Here is a 17,140-nt window from a genome sequence, read left to right on the forward strand (position 1 = left end):
CACCATGTTTTGGCCAAATAAGCCTCTGGCCAGCTTTGGGTAGGATTGAAACCGCTATCTTCAGACAATTTTCACCTGGAACTGTAGAGATTCAACATCCACTGCGCCACGGGCCCCGAAGGGCGATCAAGGCTGGATTTTTTGGGTCTTATAAATCCACATTTATTATCTGATCTTCTATGGTCGGGTCCGTACCGAATGATATATCTATTATTTAATTGGAATTCATTGAGATGAGTATTATTGAGATGTGTATTATCCTCATCTTTCTTAGATGTTGTTTCCTTTGGCCTTCGTCAGGTGGTTAGAATCCTTAATGACCACTCATGTTACTGGCTGGACTCAACATTGCCTTAACAGTTCAGAGTGAAGCAATGTCATTATGTATCTATCTTGAAGTCTGAGAGCTCAGCTGCGCTTGCATATTTTTACTGAGCAGAAATTCTTAGAAACTCTGTTCGTGGAAATTCCGACTCCAGAGAAATCTGGAAATGATAAGGTGTACATGCAGCGTAAAACCAGATAAAATCCAGAACATTGGGTCAAAAACTGGCCATCTCCAAACTTGATGTACTAATAAAGACAAAACGTCCTTACTGGTTGAAGCATGTTAACAGAAGCAACAATCAGGATCACTGGATATTTAGCATGAAGACACAGCATCGAATCTGTGAAGATGATATCATCTGAGCAAGTGATGTTTTTGTCAATTTATGAATAAAATTATCCAACAATCAACGCGTAAATCAATAAAAACTGAATGTTGGTGGCTAAAGAAGTTTGGTCTTAAGTAGTTCATTACTTTTAACACCTTTCTCCCCATGTTGTAGATTAAGAGATAATTAGCAATGCTCTTTGAAGTGCTGCCATAGACAATTAAGATGAGTACTTCAGTTTAGCTGTGTGTGTGTATATATATATATGTGTGATACGTTGCATAATCTAGAAATAGGAACCCTAACGTTGATAGTTATATGATCTCGTCGGTCCTCAGCGAATTTTATTTATTTTGTCTCTCTTGCTCCAATTCCAATCTCTCTGATCTCTCTCGGGGAGGACCTCTGAGCCACTAACTATTTCAAACTGTACACCATCCTCAATTCTACTGTCGTGAACAGCTCCCAACCATTGGAAAAGCCAGTCACTTCTAACAATATCTTTCGGATCCTTTTGTTCCAGTCATCTGTCATACCTTGATTACAGCTCCACCTCAGCTCTCTTTTGTGTGCGTTGGTGAACAATTTCCTATGACTGTTTTTCTACCAACCCCATTTCCTATACTTTTGTTCTCCCGACAAACCTATTTTTTTTTTTTTTTTCTTAATACTTGGGGGGAGGGAGGAAGGGAAAACATTGATAGTACCACACCAGAACAGGTACCCTCACCCTTTTCCAAGTGTGTTAAATTGCGTATCTATCATATATATATATATATATATATATAAATAAATAAAAGCAGATACGTTAAGTAGGTTCCTTCTGACACGCGCGTAAAGTGAGAGTAACAATTTGCGTGTATAGCAGAAGTTCGGCACAGGCTAACGATGTGCAGTGCGTGTTTCTGCGGTTGATTTGAAAACCATGAACGGTTACACACTATCGAAGCATGATGTGATTCCCGCACTTGCCGCAAGGCACAGGGTGAGTAGGGATGGGGCGGTAGAGGGAGGAGAGTAAGGGAGACGGAGAGGGGATAGGAAAATTATCTGCACACACGCTGCAAAAATCTGCACGTTTTGCCTGGAACACCTTGTGGCTTGATTATTTCTTTGTTCTTTGTGCAAAGATGAAAAAAAGAAATTACCACTTTCTTTACACACACGTGATATTCTTCCGTGTTGAACATTTTCTTTATTTTTTAACCTGAAAGGAGAGATTTGTAGACTTCTTTTTTTCCTCCTGAGGAAGGGAGCTGTATGGTAATAGTCTGGCACAGTATCAACACAATGAAAAGAATTGAATAAATCGGTTTCATATTTATTGCAAAATCTATAAAGTGAATGTTTAAAACTATTACCGCATTTGACACAAGTGCATTTCAGGACTGTTGAAAAATTAACCTGGACAGAGACCGTTAACCTTTTACAGTAATTTACTAGTGATGGTGTCACGCTAGAAATCAACACGTGTATGTATGTATGTATGTGGGTGGGTGGTTGGGGAGGGGGTAATTGCTTCGTCTTAACAGTTCGTTACTACCCTCACCGTAGTTGCTGGGTGAACCGTCAGTGACATCCAAATAATGTTCATGTGCCCGGAGGTGACTTTTTAGGCCAGCAGTTGACTTGCGCAGTCTGCCACATTTATGGCAGACAAAGTTGAGTGATGTAACTTCTTTCACTTTTGTCTCCGATTTTCTGCTCCCTCTGCCCACAGCACGTGTTTTTTTATATGGTTAATGCAAGCAGCTTTCAAGAGAAGAATACGATCGTGTGTGTGTGTGTGTGTGTGTGTGTGTGTGTGTGTGTGTGTGTGTGTGAGAGACTTTCAGTCCATTAAAAATGGGTGAAACCAGCTTAAAATTAATTTGTTAAATTGAGGATTGTTTCAAATACTAATCTTTTAATCACTAAAGGCGCACTGAACGGATACCATAATACTTAGTTCGCTGCACGTTATCATAACAAAGGTCCATACAAAATTTCAGCCAAATTAGTGTAGTAGTCTGAGAAAACTTCCAGGGTGAATGTGGTATTTTCAGAAGAGTTATACTAGCAGAAGGGAAGACAATCCAAAATGACTGTTACAATCAAGATTTTTATTTTGTTAAATTAAATACATGTGTACAAAAAGTATGTTCTATTTTCAAGATGAGAACAGTAGTCCAAATAATCCAAATACAAATCATCAATCTTTATCTAAAAAAGTTCAGAAAGTTTAGGCAACGTGAGGCATGTCAGGCCATGGGACCGTGATGCACATGGTTTGGTCATGCAATGACGTCATGAGTAAGAGATGAGTTCTCGATATAGTGAGAGCTTTAGGAGTCAGACTGGGTCAGTCAGAGAAGTCAGTGCCGGGGCAGGGTCGGACAGACAGCTGATGTCCGCCTTGGAAGCGAAGGTTACAAGAAGGAAATAATATAGAAACTTTGATTTCCTTGATGCAAAGCCATTGACCGGTCGAATGGAATAAACGAACATCATCATGTTTTTGTAACTGTTGTCTTCGTGTTATGTTATTCAACAACAAAGGTATTGTAAATTTGTATTATAAGAACTTTGTGTATAAACTCATCTAAGAATGTGTCTCTATAATCTTAAGAATGTGCCTCCCCCTCAGTATCGAGAGATAATGAATGTTCCTTCATTATGATAAAAGACTGAAAATCCTCATCTAAAAATGTGTTAAAGATAATGTTTATAGAAACACTCCCAAAACTGTCAAACTGTATAAATGTCGATCTCTCTATCAATGTCTCTTCTATCTATATATCTAATCCCCCTCTCCTGGTGTATTACATGTTCCCGGCTCTGTATTAAAATGTCCCTCTTCATATGTACCCTGTCTATGTCCCCAATATGAACAAGCAATAACAAATATAACATACGTCATCCCTTCTAACATAACCCCTATGCAACAATGTCATGTGGAACAAATTTTGATACCAAAAAATATATCAGGTATTGAATATAGGATATGTTGATTTATGTGAAACAAAATTCTCTTTAAATCGTGTTTATTCTATTTTTAAAAGGCTTTCTGAGTAGGAAAAACTTTAGTGATCAGTGTGCAAAGATAAATTAATAGAAAAAGACAAAGTAATAGAAAAAGACAAAGTAATAGAAAAAGACAAAGTAATAGAAAAAGACAAAGTAATAGAAAAAGACAAAGTAATAGAAAAAGACAAAGTAATAGAAAAAGACAAAGTAATAGAAAAAGACAAAGTAATAGAAAAAGACAAAGTAATAGAAAAAGACAAAGTAATAGAAAAAGACAAAGTAATAGAAAAAGACAAAGTAATAGAAAAAGACAAAGTAATAGAAAAAGACAAAGTAATAGAAAAAGACAAAGTAATAGAAAAAGACAAAGTAATAGAAAAAGACAAATTAATAAAAAAAAAGGTGTCGCCATGCAAAAAACGTTTGGGACCACTGATGTAATGGTCTTCAGTTTGGTTTGCTTGTTACTTTTTCTTGGATTGTTCAATACTGAAACCTAATTGTTGAAAGTATTTCTAGTATACATTCAATAGTGATGGGACAATTTTAATATTTTTCCCAATTCCGATACAATTTCTGATCCTGATTCTAATATCGCTTAATCCCTTCAGTAAAATTTATTTTTTATTTATTTATTTTTTTTTTTTTTTGTGGGTGGTAGCGGAATGTCCTTGTATACTTTTAATACTAGGTACAATTTTCCTTTGGATTTGACAGACTTGTTAATGTTTTCCCTTTATGTATTTTAGTGGTTATTTCATTGCGTCAATACATATGTGCATTAGCACATTATAATCAAATGCTTGTTAAATTCATCTTCAGGTGTATATATATATATATATATATTATTATTTAAACACTTAAACAGATGAACGATAAAAACGAAGCAGTAAATCGTCTATGGAAACGTAGCGGAGTGGATTAGGGCGCTGGACTGAAATACATAAGGTCCAAGGTTCGAATCCTACCAACAGTCAAGCTACGCTGATGAGGAGTAGGACTCCAAAACACGCGTGTCCGTAGATTATTGTTTTTAAAAATAATAAATAATACGTCCAAATAAAAAAAGGGGCGACTTTCTAAGAAAAACACCTGTTCTCCGAGGCGGAGACATAAACATTACTAGCGTTTTAAAAAAAAAAAAATCAAAACAAAACCCACTTATATATATATATATATATATATATATATATATATATATAAATAAAATCAGTAGGCCGCCCGGTCGTAAAATACGTATAAATATATTTTAATTAATGCAAAATTCATATTTATAACAGAAATAACGTAGGTATTAAATATAATGTTTAATTCTTTTAAAAAAAAAAGATTAAAAAAAACAACGGAGAGAAACTGAGACATGTGCATATGAGTATCATGTTTTTTCTAAACAGTTCACTTGTAAGCAAAAAAAAAAATACTTGAGCTAAGATCGAAACTAAAACTTAAAGACTGAGAGTCAAGTACCATTAAGCCAGCTTGACACGATTTTTAAAAAGGGTTTTCAAACCTACTTCTTAATATAAGAAACTTGTCATATGAACTATTCACGCATGCCCATTCATAAAACAGTTAGCAAAAAGATAAAAATCTGATAACCTCCCTCCCCCATACCAATTTTAATTTTGACCCCATAGCAGCTTTTTTTGGGATAAACATCCAATTAAAATTTTTTCCACTTCTGAATACCCTATATACCAAATTTCAAGTCTGTTGATCAAAAATTAGTTTAGAATATAGGTTGAGAATTGTCCTCGCACATACACACGCATGCACATTCTCACTTTTTTAGATATATAGATTAAATTTACAACAGTTACTCTTTTTCTAATCAAGCAATACTTTCGTATCGTCCTGAAACCAAAGCTCTATATTTATACATGCAAAAGGACTAGGTGAAAAAAAAAAAATTGGAAGATAGAGGAATTTTATTCAACTTGATCTTCACTTCATTGTGTTGGCAGAAAACTAATTTGCTGTCATTATTATAAAAAACAAATGAAAGTTCATAATTATCATCGATACCTTGTTAGATGTTTGTTATGCACTTATTTAAGGATCCTTACATGCCGAGAGTTTGCCACCTGAAATCAAAGCTCCTTATTAACACTTTCGAAAAGGACTGAGTTGATCTAAGCCTGATATATAACAGATTTATTCAATTTTATCTTCGTCCCAAATCGCTGGTCTATGTAAGAGGTGAAACAGGGAAAGCACGAGGAAAAGATAATGGTGGGGGGAAGGTAAGAGATATAGAAAAAAAAAAGAGTAGCGATGGGTACGGTAAAGAATAAGGGAAATTGAGTGGTAAAACAGATGTAGAGTTTTTTTTGGGTTTTTTACATAGGAATCATCACTTATCGAGGCCCAGATACCACTCGCGGATAAGGGTTAAGAGTGTACAGTAGTCAATTCGACAATATAGTAATCGTTAGTAATGGAAATTCGGTAAATTGGGTTACTTAAGTGGAGCGGCTCATCAAGAACTTGTTTACATTGGACTTGAAGACAACCATATTGTAGTCAGCTGGAAAGCAGGAAAACGGAAGACAATTCCATAGGCGTGCAGTTCTAAGAAAGAAGCTTTGTTCATGGAATCTGTTTAGGTTTAGGCACAGATAAAGAGTGGGGGAAATTATTGATAGTGTTTTCAGCTAGACGAGTGTTTCTTGTGAAAATTTGGCGAGGGGAGGAGACCATAGATTTAAGCTCAGTCGAGCACTTACCATGAAAATAACGATAAAGCAGAGAGAATGCAGATAAGAAGAAATGAGAGAATGGGAGGAAAGATAGGAATGGAAAGATAGAGGGGCTGATAAATGGATAGAAAGTGTTTGACCATATCTTGTCAGCTCCTCTTAATTTCTCAGCAAGTTGACCCCCAATTAAATTCAGTTTCAACTAATCATATCATTAGTATACACGCTACACTTTTTGAGTCCTATTAAGATTGTTATTGATTGTAAGAGTAACTTAATAATCTAAGTGAGTCTTCTCAAAGTTGTCGTTTCAATCCTTTTTAGAAATTAAAATTTAATATTAAGGATATGTACTTTGCTTGAAGCATTTCATTTTCTGTGGGATACTTGGGTCCTTGTCAGAGTACAAAAAGAAAAAAATCAACCAGTTAATTAGTCAAAAAAAAAAATATATATATATATGTGTGTGTGTGTGTGTGTGCATATGGAAATTCAATTAACTTTCTTGAAGTTATATATTTGGATTTTACCTTCACTGGATTATTTATCTTCCACCAGACTATCCATTCACGTGTAATCACCTTTTTCTTCGCCATATTCCCTCTGCTTCACTTTTTTTGTTTTCAAGTAAGATCTTTGATTTACTTGTTTCATCAAATACTTTTGCATGCAAAATCCGATCCTGCATTTTGCTAATTCCTACTCTCTGATAAGAAGGAAAGTATTTTTAGTGTTTCCTTTTCAGATTAAATGTTTTTAACTTTTTTTCAAAGTGTTTTTAACATGTTTTATTAACTGTTTGCTCACAGATATATATTAGATATGATAGCGTGTGGTTATTTTCTGCTTACATCCGGATCGTTTAATTATGTACTTCCATTTCTTGTAATAATTTTACCAAGAATTCATAAGTTTTAGTTTCAGTTTCGATTATAACTGATGGCGCTTAAGTCATTTTTTTTTTTTTTTTTTTTTTTTTTTTTTTTTTTTTTTTAAAATAATTTTACCAAGAATTCCTCATAAGTTTCGATTTCGGTTTCAGCTAAGGGCACTCCAATAATCTATTTTTAAAAAATAATTTTACCAAGAATTCCTCATAAGTTTCGATTTCGGTTTCAGCTAAGGACACTCCAATAATCTATTTTTAAAAAATAATTTTATCAATAATTCTTCATAAGTCCTGGTTTCGATTTCGATTTTAGCTGATGGCACCTTTAGTAATCTATTTTTTTTTTTTTTTGTAATAAATAATTTTATCAAATTCTTAAGTTTCGATTATAGCTGAAGAAACTAAAGTTTCAATTCAAACTGATGAATCCAAGCCATTTTTGAAATCGCAATTTTGTAATCTGTAAAAATCGAAAGAACATTAACTTTATAATATATTCGAAATCTGCAAGAATTAAAATATATCTAAGCGTATTTTACAACCTGGCTATGCTAGGCGTCCCTGCTAGCTTTTGCAGTTTTAACAAAATAGCTACATTAATATCAAAGCGTCTCCAGTTACGCTGAGTATCTACAGAATGCCAACATCAATATATTACATATGAATCCGTCCTCTGTGGAATTTCCACAGGTCCCGCTAGTTGAAATACTTAATAGTTTAAAAAACAAAACAAATAATTGAATACTTAGTATGTAAATTCAGTTACTCCCTCAAAAATATAAATAAATCTTTATAAAATCTATAAAAGTGAAAATGTGCGTGTAACGACAATTCTCAACCTATACTCAACAAATTTTTAATCTAAAATTTGATATATACGGTATTTACACAAGTGGAAAACTTTTTAATCGGTTTTCATCCCCAAAACACAGCTGCTGTGGGGTCAAAATTGAAAAATTGGCATGTAGAGGGTCGGATTTTTATCAGTTTGTCAACTGTTTCATGAATATACATGCGTGAATCGTTCACATCTTTGTTAATAAGTAGATTTGAAAACACTTTTTTAAAGATCATGTCAAGCTGGCCTAATGGTTACTGTACTTGCTGTCTGTTTTTGTTTGATCTTAGCTAGAGTGTGACCTTACACGTGACCTTACACGACCTTAAACCTCTGATCGCGGCCAAGTTATGATCTTAACCCTGGGTCGATGCCCAATTATGACTATCTTAGTCACCGGGTAATTAATTATGTCGACTGGGCAACCAGGTCTGCCAACCGTTGGTACGTCGCGTCACCCAGTGAGTCCTCGTCAAGGCGTTGGAGGACTCTTCTAGGTTGCACGGTCATCAAGGCCTGTTCTTCTTGATCGTCTAGTTGGTCGTCCTGTTGACTGGGTGTTCGTTGACGGGAATGGGGTCACAAGTGGCAAGTAAAAGAAATAAAGTTACATGGAACAACAGCACATCAGCAAACAAACTCCGGAGGTTGGTTGATATATAATGTATTTAGGAAATTCATAAATGATTATCTACAGACGTATGTACAATTGAAGATTAAATGGAAGCAAGCAATTAGATTTGTGAATGAGCTTCTTGTTGTGGAAATACTCGGTCGGAGTCGCGGACCGTTGTAATTATCGTTAAGGTGTTCTGGCTGGTCTCTTCCTAGGTCCTCTGAATTCTATTAAGTTGCAAATTAAGCTCTCTGACGACCAGCGAGAGGGAGAGTGAAGTTGGGTGGCTGGATTCCTCTACCGAGACCTTTACCTCTGTCTCTCCAGAGATCTCTCTCTGTCTTCTCTCTTCTTCTATCTGATTAAATCGAGTTTTACAGATCTTATATAGTAAAACCCTTGAATAATGACGACGCCTACGTTCGTCTTCGACCAATCAAATTGATTGATAACAATCCCCCTGATTCCTTCTCATTGGTCAATTTGGCCTGTGGCAGGTATTATTTTTCTGCCCCCAATTTCCAAAATCAAATTGACTCCTCCCCAACTGGCCTGACCCCGCCTTCTCGATAATGGTTTTTTTCCATATTATCAACTGATAATCAGGGGAAATATTATTTATATCCGTTTGATCTTTTTTCCTCTTTGAATTATTTGTTTTGTAAAAACATCCGTGTGATTTAAAAAAAAAAAAAAAATATTCTTTACATGTCAGAATTCCCCTTAGCGCCCAAAACAATTTGCCAAAAGACATTTTTAGATAAGTCATAATTGGAAATAAACACTGGCTTGCTTTTGAAGTCCTTTGTGCATCGGCAGATTGAGTATTTCCTCAAAATATTCTATTTACGCCCAAAACATTATCATTCTGAAGTTTCTCAGATAATACATATTGAAAATAATTCATGTCGAACCTTGGGCTGACGTCATTAATTCTTTTATCAGGCCCGATCTGTTTCGTGTGTGTGTGTGTGTGTGTGTGTTTCTCAGATCAAAAACGATCCGACATTTCACCTGTCAAACATCACATTTCAAGCCGACCGACATTTCAAATCTCTGTTTCGGAATATTTTGTGTTGGCTCGTTTAGTTCAAACGCGAGCGTATTTTGGTTAAAAAATGTTTTAAGTAATCTTTCGCTTTGAAGTTTAGCATGCAATTTCTATTTTTATCCCCCGACCGTATGGTATCTCAGCAAGATTTTGACACATAAAAATATTAACTAAAAAAAAAAAAATTTTTTTTTTTTTCTGTAACCGGTGTTCGCTCGGGATTGAATATTACATTTAACACAAAAAACGTCACATCGACCCTACTGATCTGATGTGGCCCCTCTTTGGTGTTACAAGAGTATTTATTCATTTTTTTTTTTTTTTTTACTTACAAAAACAGAACTGTTTAGAAAAAATATAATACATGCACATATCTCAGTTTCTGTATGAATTAAAATATAATATTTATGCGTATTTTATGACCGGGCAACGCTGGGTGGCCTGCTAGTAGATAAATAAAAATTTTATTCCATTTGCTGAGATATTTATTCATTGCAATATAACTACAAAACCACAAATTGTTTTCAAGGTATTCGAAACACCTACCATTTGACAATGAGTACTATTGATAAGAAAGGAAAGACTGATTAATTTTAGTAGCAGTCTAGTTAATGATTAACTGAATTATCTCCCTTTTGCAAATTGGCCGTTTCCAATTTCTAAAGCTAAATAGCTTTGTCAGTCAATTTGCATAGGAAGTAGAACTTATATACTAATGACTTTATCTCCTATTCATTAGATGGATGAGTCCCTTGACCCTCTGGGTTCATGGGGGTGGCGCTGCATTATTTAATACAGCCGGTCTTGTACAAGAATAGACTAGGCTGTTCTGACCTTCAGGCCAGGAGCGGAAAAGGAAGTAATCAGTTCTGGTCAATGTGGGGGTAACCCTTCATATTGGACAATTGCTTTTTAAGTCAATTAGTTTGGTCAAGGTGGAGGGGGGGCCTTCATATCAGACAATTGCTAATTTTGGACCCTGCTAGAGTGCCCCCTTGGGAACTGGGTTTTTTTTCTCCCCACATTAAAAAACGGCCTTGTGCCTAATTTGCTCGGTGGAGAAGCAAATAAATAATAGCCTTGCGGCGTCTCTCTCTGGGATCTGAGCACATACATTGGTATTACCAAATCGTTACCCATTTTAGTATTGATTAGGCTCAATATTGCTTAACTTTTGTGGTCTAACAAACCGGTGTCAAACGTGACTATGCCATATGTACAGCTGACAGGACTAATATTTAAGATTATCACATGATTGTCTATTTAATTTATTATAATGCCATTAAATTTGTGACCATTTTCGATTTTGTTCTATAAATTATGTTTATTGAAATTAACTGTTTTTTTTTGGGGGGGGGGGTCTATTCTTTTGTCATGTCTGAACTCTAATTCAATTTAACTGAAACTCGTCTTTAAAAAACATCCTACATTTATCTAAGAAAAAAAAACTAACTTAATTCAACGAATGTCGTTTTACTTTGATGATCTAACATAAATCAGTGTGTTAAATGTATGTGAAGCTGACTGAACTAATATCTGAGATTGTTATAACATGATTGTCTATTTAATTAATAGGCAATCAATTTAATACCACTTCATAGACACACTGAAGATTTTTGGGTTCTTGTCCAGAATTCACCCCATAGTAAAAAAAAAAAAAAATTAAAAAAATAATGAAAAATCTGTATGATGTATTTACAAGTGCTGAAACAAATATTGTTGCTTTTGTTTTTGGCTTTTCAGAACATAGTTGAGTTTTGCCCGGCCATTATATAATAGTATTAGCGGGGCATGGGGGGGGGCTTTGTCTGGTCGTAAAATATGCTTACAAATATTTTAATTTGTCCAGATTTCGTGTATATATATATATATATATTACAATTGTTATTTCAAAGTAAAAAAAAAAAAAAAAAAAAAAAAAGTATTCAGGTACCATCAGCTAGAATCGAAACCGAAAGCAAAACTAGCATTCAAAGCTGGTGACGTTACCACAGTAAAAATGTGACATGCACATGAACTGATTAAAAATAGATGAATGTACAAAACGTATAACTTTTTTTTAAAATTTTGACCCATTTTTGGTCCCTTAAAAACTATATAACTAGCTAAAGACCCATAAAAGAACGGTTCATAAAAAAATCCAATCATATGAGGCTCCTAGTGTTGCCCTACAATTTTTAGTCTCGGAAGAGATAGTTTGAAAACATGGAGACACAGACATAGTGAGTTTTATAAATTGGATTTTTGGGTTATAGTCCAGAATTTACTCTATAAAAAAATAATAATAATAATGAATCTGTATTATGTATCCACTCGCGCTGAAGCAAATATTATTTTGTAGAAGAAAATGGTTGGTTTTATTTTTGGCTTTTCAGAACAGTTGAGTTTTGCCCGGTCGTAATATATTATTTGGATTCTTTTGAATACTGTTACCATCTTGAGTGTTATTTTCATTTTTATTGAACTCTGGAATCTGCACGGTATTTCGAACAGAACCCTTTATTTAATCCACAGGAGAGCACGCTCTCATTTCATCAGCCATGATTGGGTAGAAATCCTAAATAATTTGCAATTGCATTTTAAGTGTCACCTGCATTGAGGATTGAACCTTCAGCCTCCACAAAAGTGTGACTTATAACTGAATTTTACCAAGTACTTTATCCACGATGCGCTGAGGATTGATATGCTATAAGACATAGCAAAAAAAAAAAAAAAAAATGTACCGAGAGTAAAGAAACCAAAAAACAAATCACTAACTTGTTTTTTTAAGAAACGATGACTTTCAAATTATTTTCATTTATTTATTTTTTTTTTTAAAGGTTCGTTTTATTAATCGATTATCGCGTTAAAAGAAAACAAATGTAATTAAAAAATATTCACATTCTTAAAACCGCATATTGTGATTTACATATTGAAAAAAAAAAAAAAAAAATCAAGGGAGGTAACTATAATTGAACAGATAACTCTCATCTAATCTGTTTTTGTAAGAGTTCCTTTTCTAGAATCGTCCGTCTGTGGAACATACCATGAGGCTGCTTTCCAGCTGACTATAACATGGTCATTTTCAAGTCTGATGAAAACAAGTTCTTGTTGAGCAGTCAGCTTATATAATTAAACCTTACTGATTACTGATCATCAATGTTGTCTCACCATCTACCTAATACTCATCAATCCTTATCTTAGAGTGGCCTTCAGGCTTTGATAAGCAATAACACTAAAGCAATGACACTAAAGTAAAAATTAAAAAAGGTAAAATGTCTCCACTCTAACAGTTTTCCTAGTCGGTATTTAAGTTTGGGTCAGATCAACATGTATGCATCAAATTTCTTTAAATATAGTTGTTAAAAAAATTATAAAAATTCTATCCTACTAGATATCCCAATATCCATTTGGAGTTATTATATAACTATTTGTGACCACCTAAAACGCCCTCTTGGGACGGCATTATCGCTCCATTTTATTTGGCTATTGTCATTCCACTAGTTGAACTTTGGTTCAACTTGATTACACTTGTGTATACCTTTTGAAAAATTACCTTTTTAAAACGTTCAACATTTAATTTATCTTTGACAATCGATCATGTTTCTTGTTTCTTTATATGCACGTGCCTCGTGTCGAGTTCATTATTTTTATTCAGATGATCTTTTGGTATGTTTGATAATTATTTTATGTTGTTTCTTACATATCGTCGCCAAGTGCGCACATATTGTCAAAAATGCTTTTTCATTACCCATAGCTGGATACTTAACATTTTTTTTTTGGGGGGGGGGGGGTTGAAAAAAAAAAAGTCAAGAAAAAAAAATGAAGTGTCGGCTTTGATTGTTTTGATAACTTTGGGAATATCTTGTGTATCTCACAATGATTTCTTGATTCAATGAAAAATGTAAAGTTGCTATATTTTTTCTTTCTTTCTACTTTTGTACAGGGTTTTTAAAGCTTTGTTTTTATAATCATCTATGGTAAGCCACAAGTTTTGTGTGAGCATGAATTAGTAGATAGTTTTGCCACATCTAGAATTTCCTCTTGTAGCAGCAGTCAGATGACTTTGGTAGTTCTTTTTGCATGCCTTGCTCATACAAGACCTAAAATACTGGATTACCTCCCTTGAGTACATTCACTGCAAAACCAATCAAGACAAATACGCCAATAGGCTTATGAAATTCAGACTTTAAACTTTCGTCTCCTGAAAACTAAACCAGTTTAATGATACTAAATCAGCAATAAAGATTGGTGTATCGTAAGATACAAAATCTACTAAAGTTTAAAGATTCTAAGATGATAGAAAAACTTGGCAAGGGGAATGGTAAGTCTTGAAGCCAGCAGCGGAAGGAAGATGCTATAAAACAAAGTAACTATCGATCTTCATCTAAAAACTTGAGAAACAAAGTATATAGTTTTAAACTTATAACATTTGCAACGAATACTCGTCAGGCTACAACCACTGTCAATAATTTCCCTTACTCTCTTATCGACGCTTAAAACAAAGCAAGCAAATTTTTTTTATTTCTATTTTTTTATAACTTTTCGTCTGTGGAACACAATCTTGCGGGACTGCTTCCCAAATGATTATAACATGGTCGTCTTCAAATTTATGAGTTCATGTTGAGCCATCCTTTTAAATAATCAAACCCAACTAAAATTCTACAATTACTGATCTTGAGTATTATTTGCTAGTCTACCTAACATTTAATAATCTTTATCCTCGAGTGGACTTATGCCTTGATAAACAGTTACTCCATAGTAAAAAAAAAAAAAAAAAAAAAAAAAATCTAGGATATTGACGATGTTTGCATATGCCATTCTTACTGCTGGTTTAGTAATATTAGACTTGATTTGTGAGAAGGAGAGTTGGAGAAATTAAAATAATTATGCTATTAAGATCTTCCATAACTAAAAATTCTGAATTTCATAAATATATTTTTGAAGAATTTTTTTTTTTTTTTTTTTTTTATTTAGTTGATAGTTGCATGGTCGAGATTTGCATGGTCAGTTCTAGATAAGTTTTTGATGGTCAGTCTTGGATAAAATGGAACATGTATGATGTAGCCAAAATTTAGTCGATCAACAGAATCAATTTTGTCTTGTACTTTATAGCTGCCAACTTTTAAAATTTCATGAACTACTAAATGTTTAATTTTAAATATGGTGGACACTAATATGAATAGAAAAATAGACAAGCTTAATAAATTTTTATAATAATCGAAACTTATTGCAGTTATTTGATTTATATGAAATGCATTAAAAGCAACAAAATTATAGTTTATTTAAATAAAGCAAATTAATATTTGAAGTTTATTCGAGCATGATAATCCTTGTGGTGACAGTATAATGAGCACAAAACAGATACTATACTTCACTCTCCTAAAGAAAGTGATGCTGATTTTTGATCACCTTATGAAATTCCCAATAAAACTTGAAGAGAAATGTAATTTCTAAACGATTTCGATAAATAACTCTGTAGTTTTCCCAAATTATTACTTGAATACATTTTTTTTTTTTTTTTTAGCATTATTACATGATTACATAAAAAATCCATAAAAGTCGGCCTACCCCGAACAAAAATTTGCTCGGTTAACCCTCACAGAATATCATTTCTAAATGTTAGATATATTTCCGAGGCAACGTCGGGCAAGACAATTACTTTTTAGTGGTTTGCTTTTTAATTAGAAGCAATCCCTGGAAGACCAAGCTGTAACGAAATACAGATAGACTGTTCCCTTTATGGCTGCTATTTTTAAGAGCCCTCGGATATAAATTTATTCTGTAATAGAATCGAGTGTAAGCCCCAGGAAGGAACTCCTCGATCTCTTCAAACTAACAAAAGTAAAATAATAATAAAGTTCCTGAAGGAGCTTAACCAGAAGTATATGTACAGGAATGCCTCACTCCAATGGCTTAAGAGTAGGAGAATTCTTTTTGGTTACAATGAGTCTTTCTTCATCAGTCAAGATCAGGGCTTACTCACAAATGGATTAAAAAAAAAAAAAAAAAAAAAAAATGGCTGCCCTACAAGCAAATGGCCAATGCAGGTGTTGCCATTGAGCGATTGGGAGCCGAAGCCACCTAATATCTGGACGCTCAATCTTATTGGCAGATGGTTTTTACACTGTCCACCAGTATGTAAATACCTCCATTGGAAGATCTGTGGAGAGATGCAACTTGACAAATCAATGGACATCTGGGAATATGAACCAACACCGATAACATCAAACAGAAATGTGACCGTGTTCTATAGCACAGACATACTGGCAGGCAGATATATAAAAGACAAGGCCATCAAGCCAGATATTGTAATGTGGAACAAATCTGGAAGAACTACACTCATTATCAATGTTACTGTCCCAAATAGTTTGGGTCTTAATAGAGCTGAAAGGGAAGATAGCAAAGTATCAAGATCTAAAAAATGATCTAAAAACGACATGATCTTTGAAAGAAATAAAAATTATACCAGTTGTGTAAGGAGCAACAAACTTAAAAAAAAAATAAAAAAGCTTCAGAAACACTTAGAAACAATTCCTGGTAGACCAAGCTGTAACGAAATACAAATAGCAGTCATAAAGGGAACAGCGTCTAATCTTAAGAAAAAGCCTTCGGATATAAATTTAAATCGTAACAGAATCAAGTGGTAGTTCCAGAAGGAGTTAGCTCCCTTGATCTCTTAAAACTAACTGAAGTAAAAAAAAAAAAAAACCAAAGAAACTGGTTTTTTATATTTAAGATTAACAGAAAATTAACATGATTAACTTGTTTATGAAGAAACCGAAATGTATTCTTGCCAATTTAATTATGTAATTAAATTATTTCATTTGACTAGAAAAAGTTTTTGGACTATTAGTCATAATTTTTCACTTTTAGCTGGACCTACAAACATACATGCGGAGATTATTACACGTATTTATTTTTCTGTTTAGCTGAAATCAGTTTATGAATTTTTGCTCCAGTGACCTCGCTGTAAGCTGTTTAGTTCAAGTCGAGTAAAAAGGTTTATTTGCTGTAACAAATTGAAAGGCTTTAGCGCAAACATGTTTTTGAAAATTAAATACAAATTTTAATTGTTTGTTCATGTAGTCAGAAATGATTTCTTGATAAGGATTACCGGAATTAAACTTTACGACTGTTGTTGCAAAATAGATAACTTTTTCTGCTTTAATTGCTTCACGAAAACCAATTTTATTTATTTCTTTTGTGGCCATCAAAAATTTAGCATGAACATAGATCACTGCTTGGCAACTGCTACTCTATATTACACATAAGCAAATGCACTATTTAATGGTATCCTACAGATAAGCAAATGCACTATTTAATGGTATCCTACAGATAAGCAAATGCACTATTTAATGGTATCCTACAGATAAGCAAATGCACTATTTAATGGTATCCTACAG

General features: G+C 33.8%; 1 protein-coding gene across 1 annotated transcript in view; it reads left to right on the top strand.

Moving 5' to 3' along the window:
* Positions 1-17,140, top strand: part of LOC145240059 (synaptotagmin-9-like) — a 403,765-nt gene that overhangs the window by 95,631 nt on the left and 290,994 nt on the right. The window lies entirely within an intron of this gene.

This window comes from Euprymna scolopes, chromosome 19, assembly GCF_053919585.1.
Source record: "Euprymna scolopes isolate OS-2025 chromosome 19, ASM5391958v1, whole genome shotgun sequence".
NCBI classification, from domain to species: Eukaryota; Metazoa; Mollusca; class Cephalopoda; order Sepiida; family Sepiolidae; genus Euprymna; species Euprymna scolopes.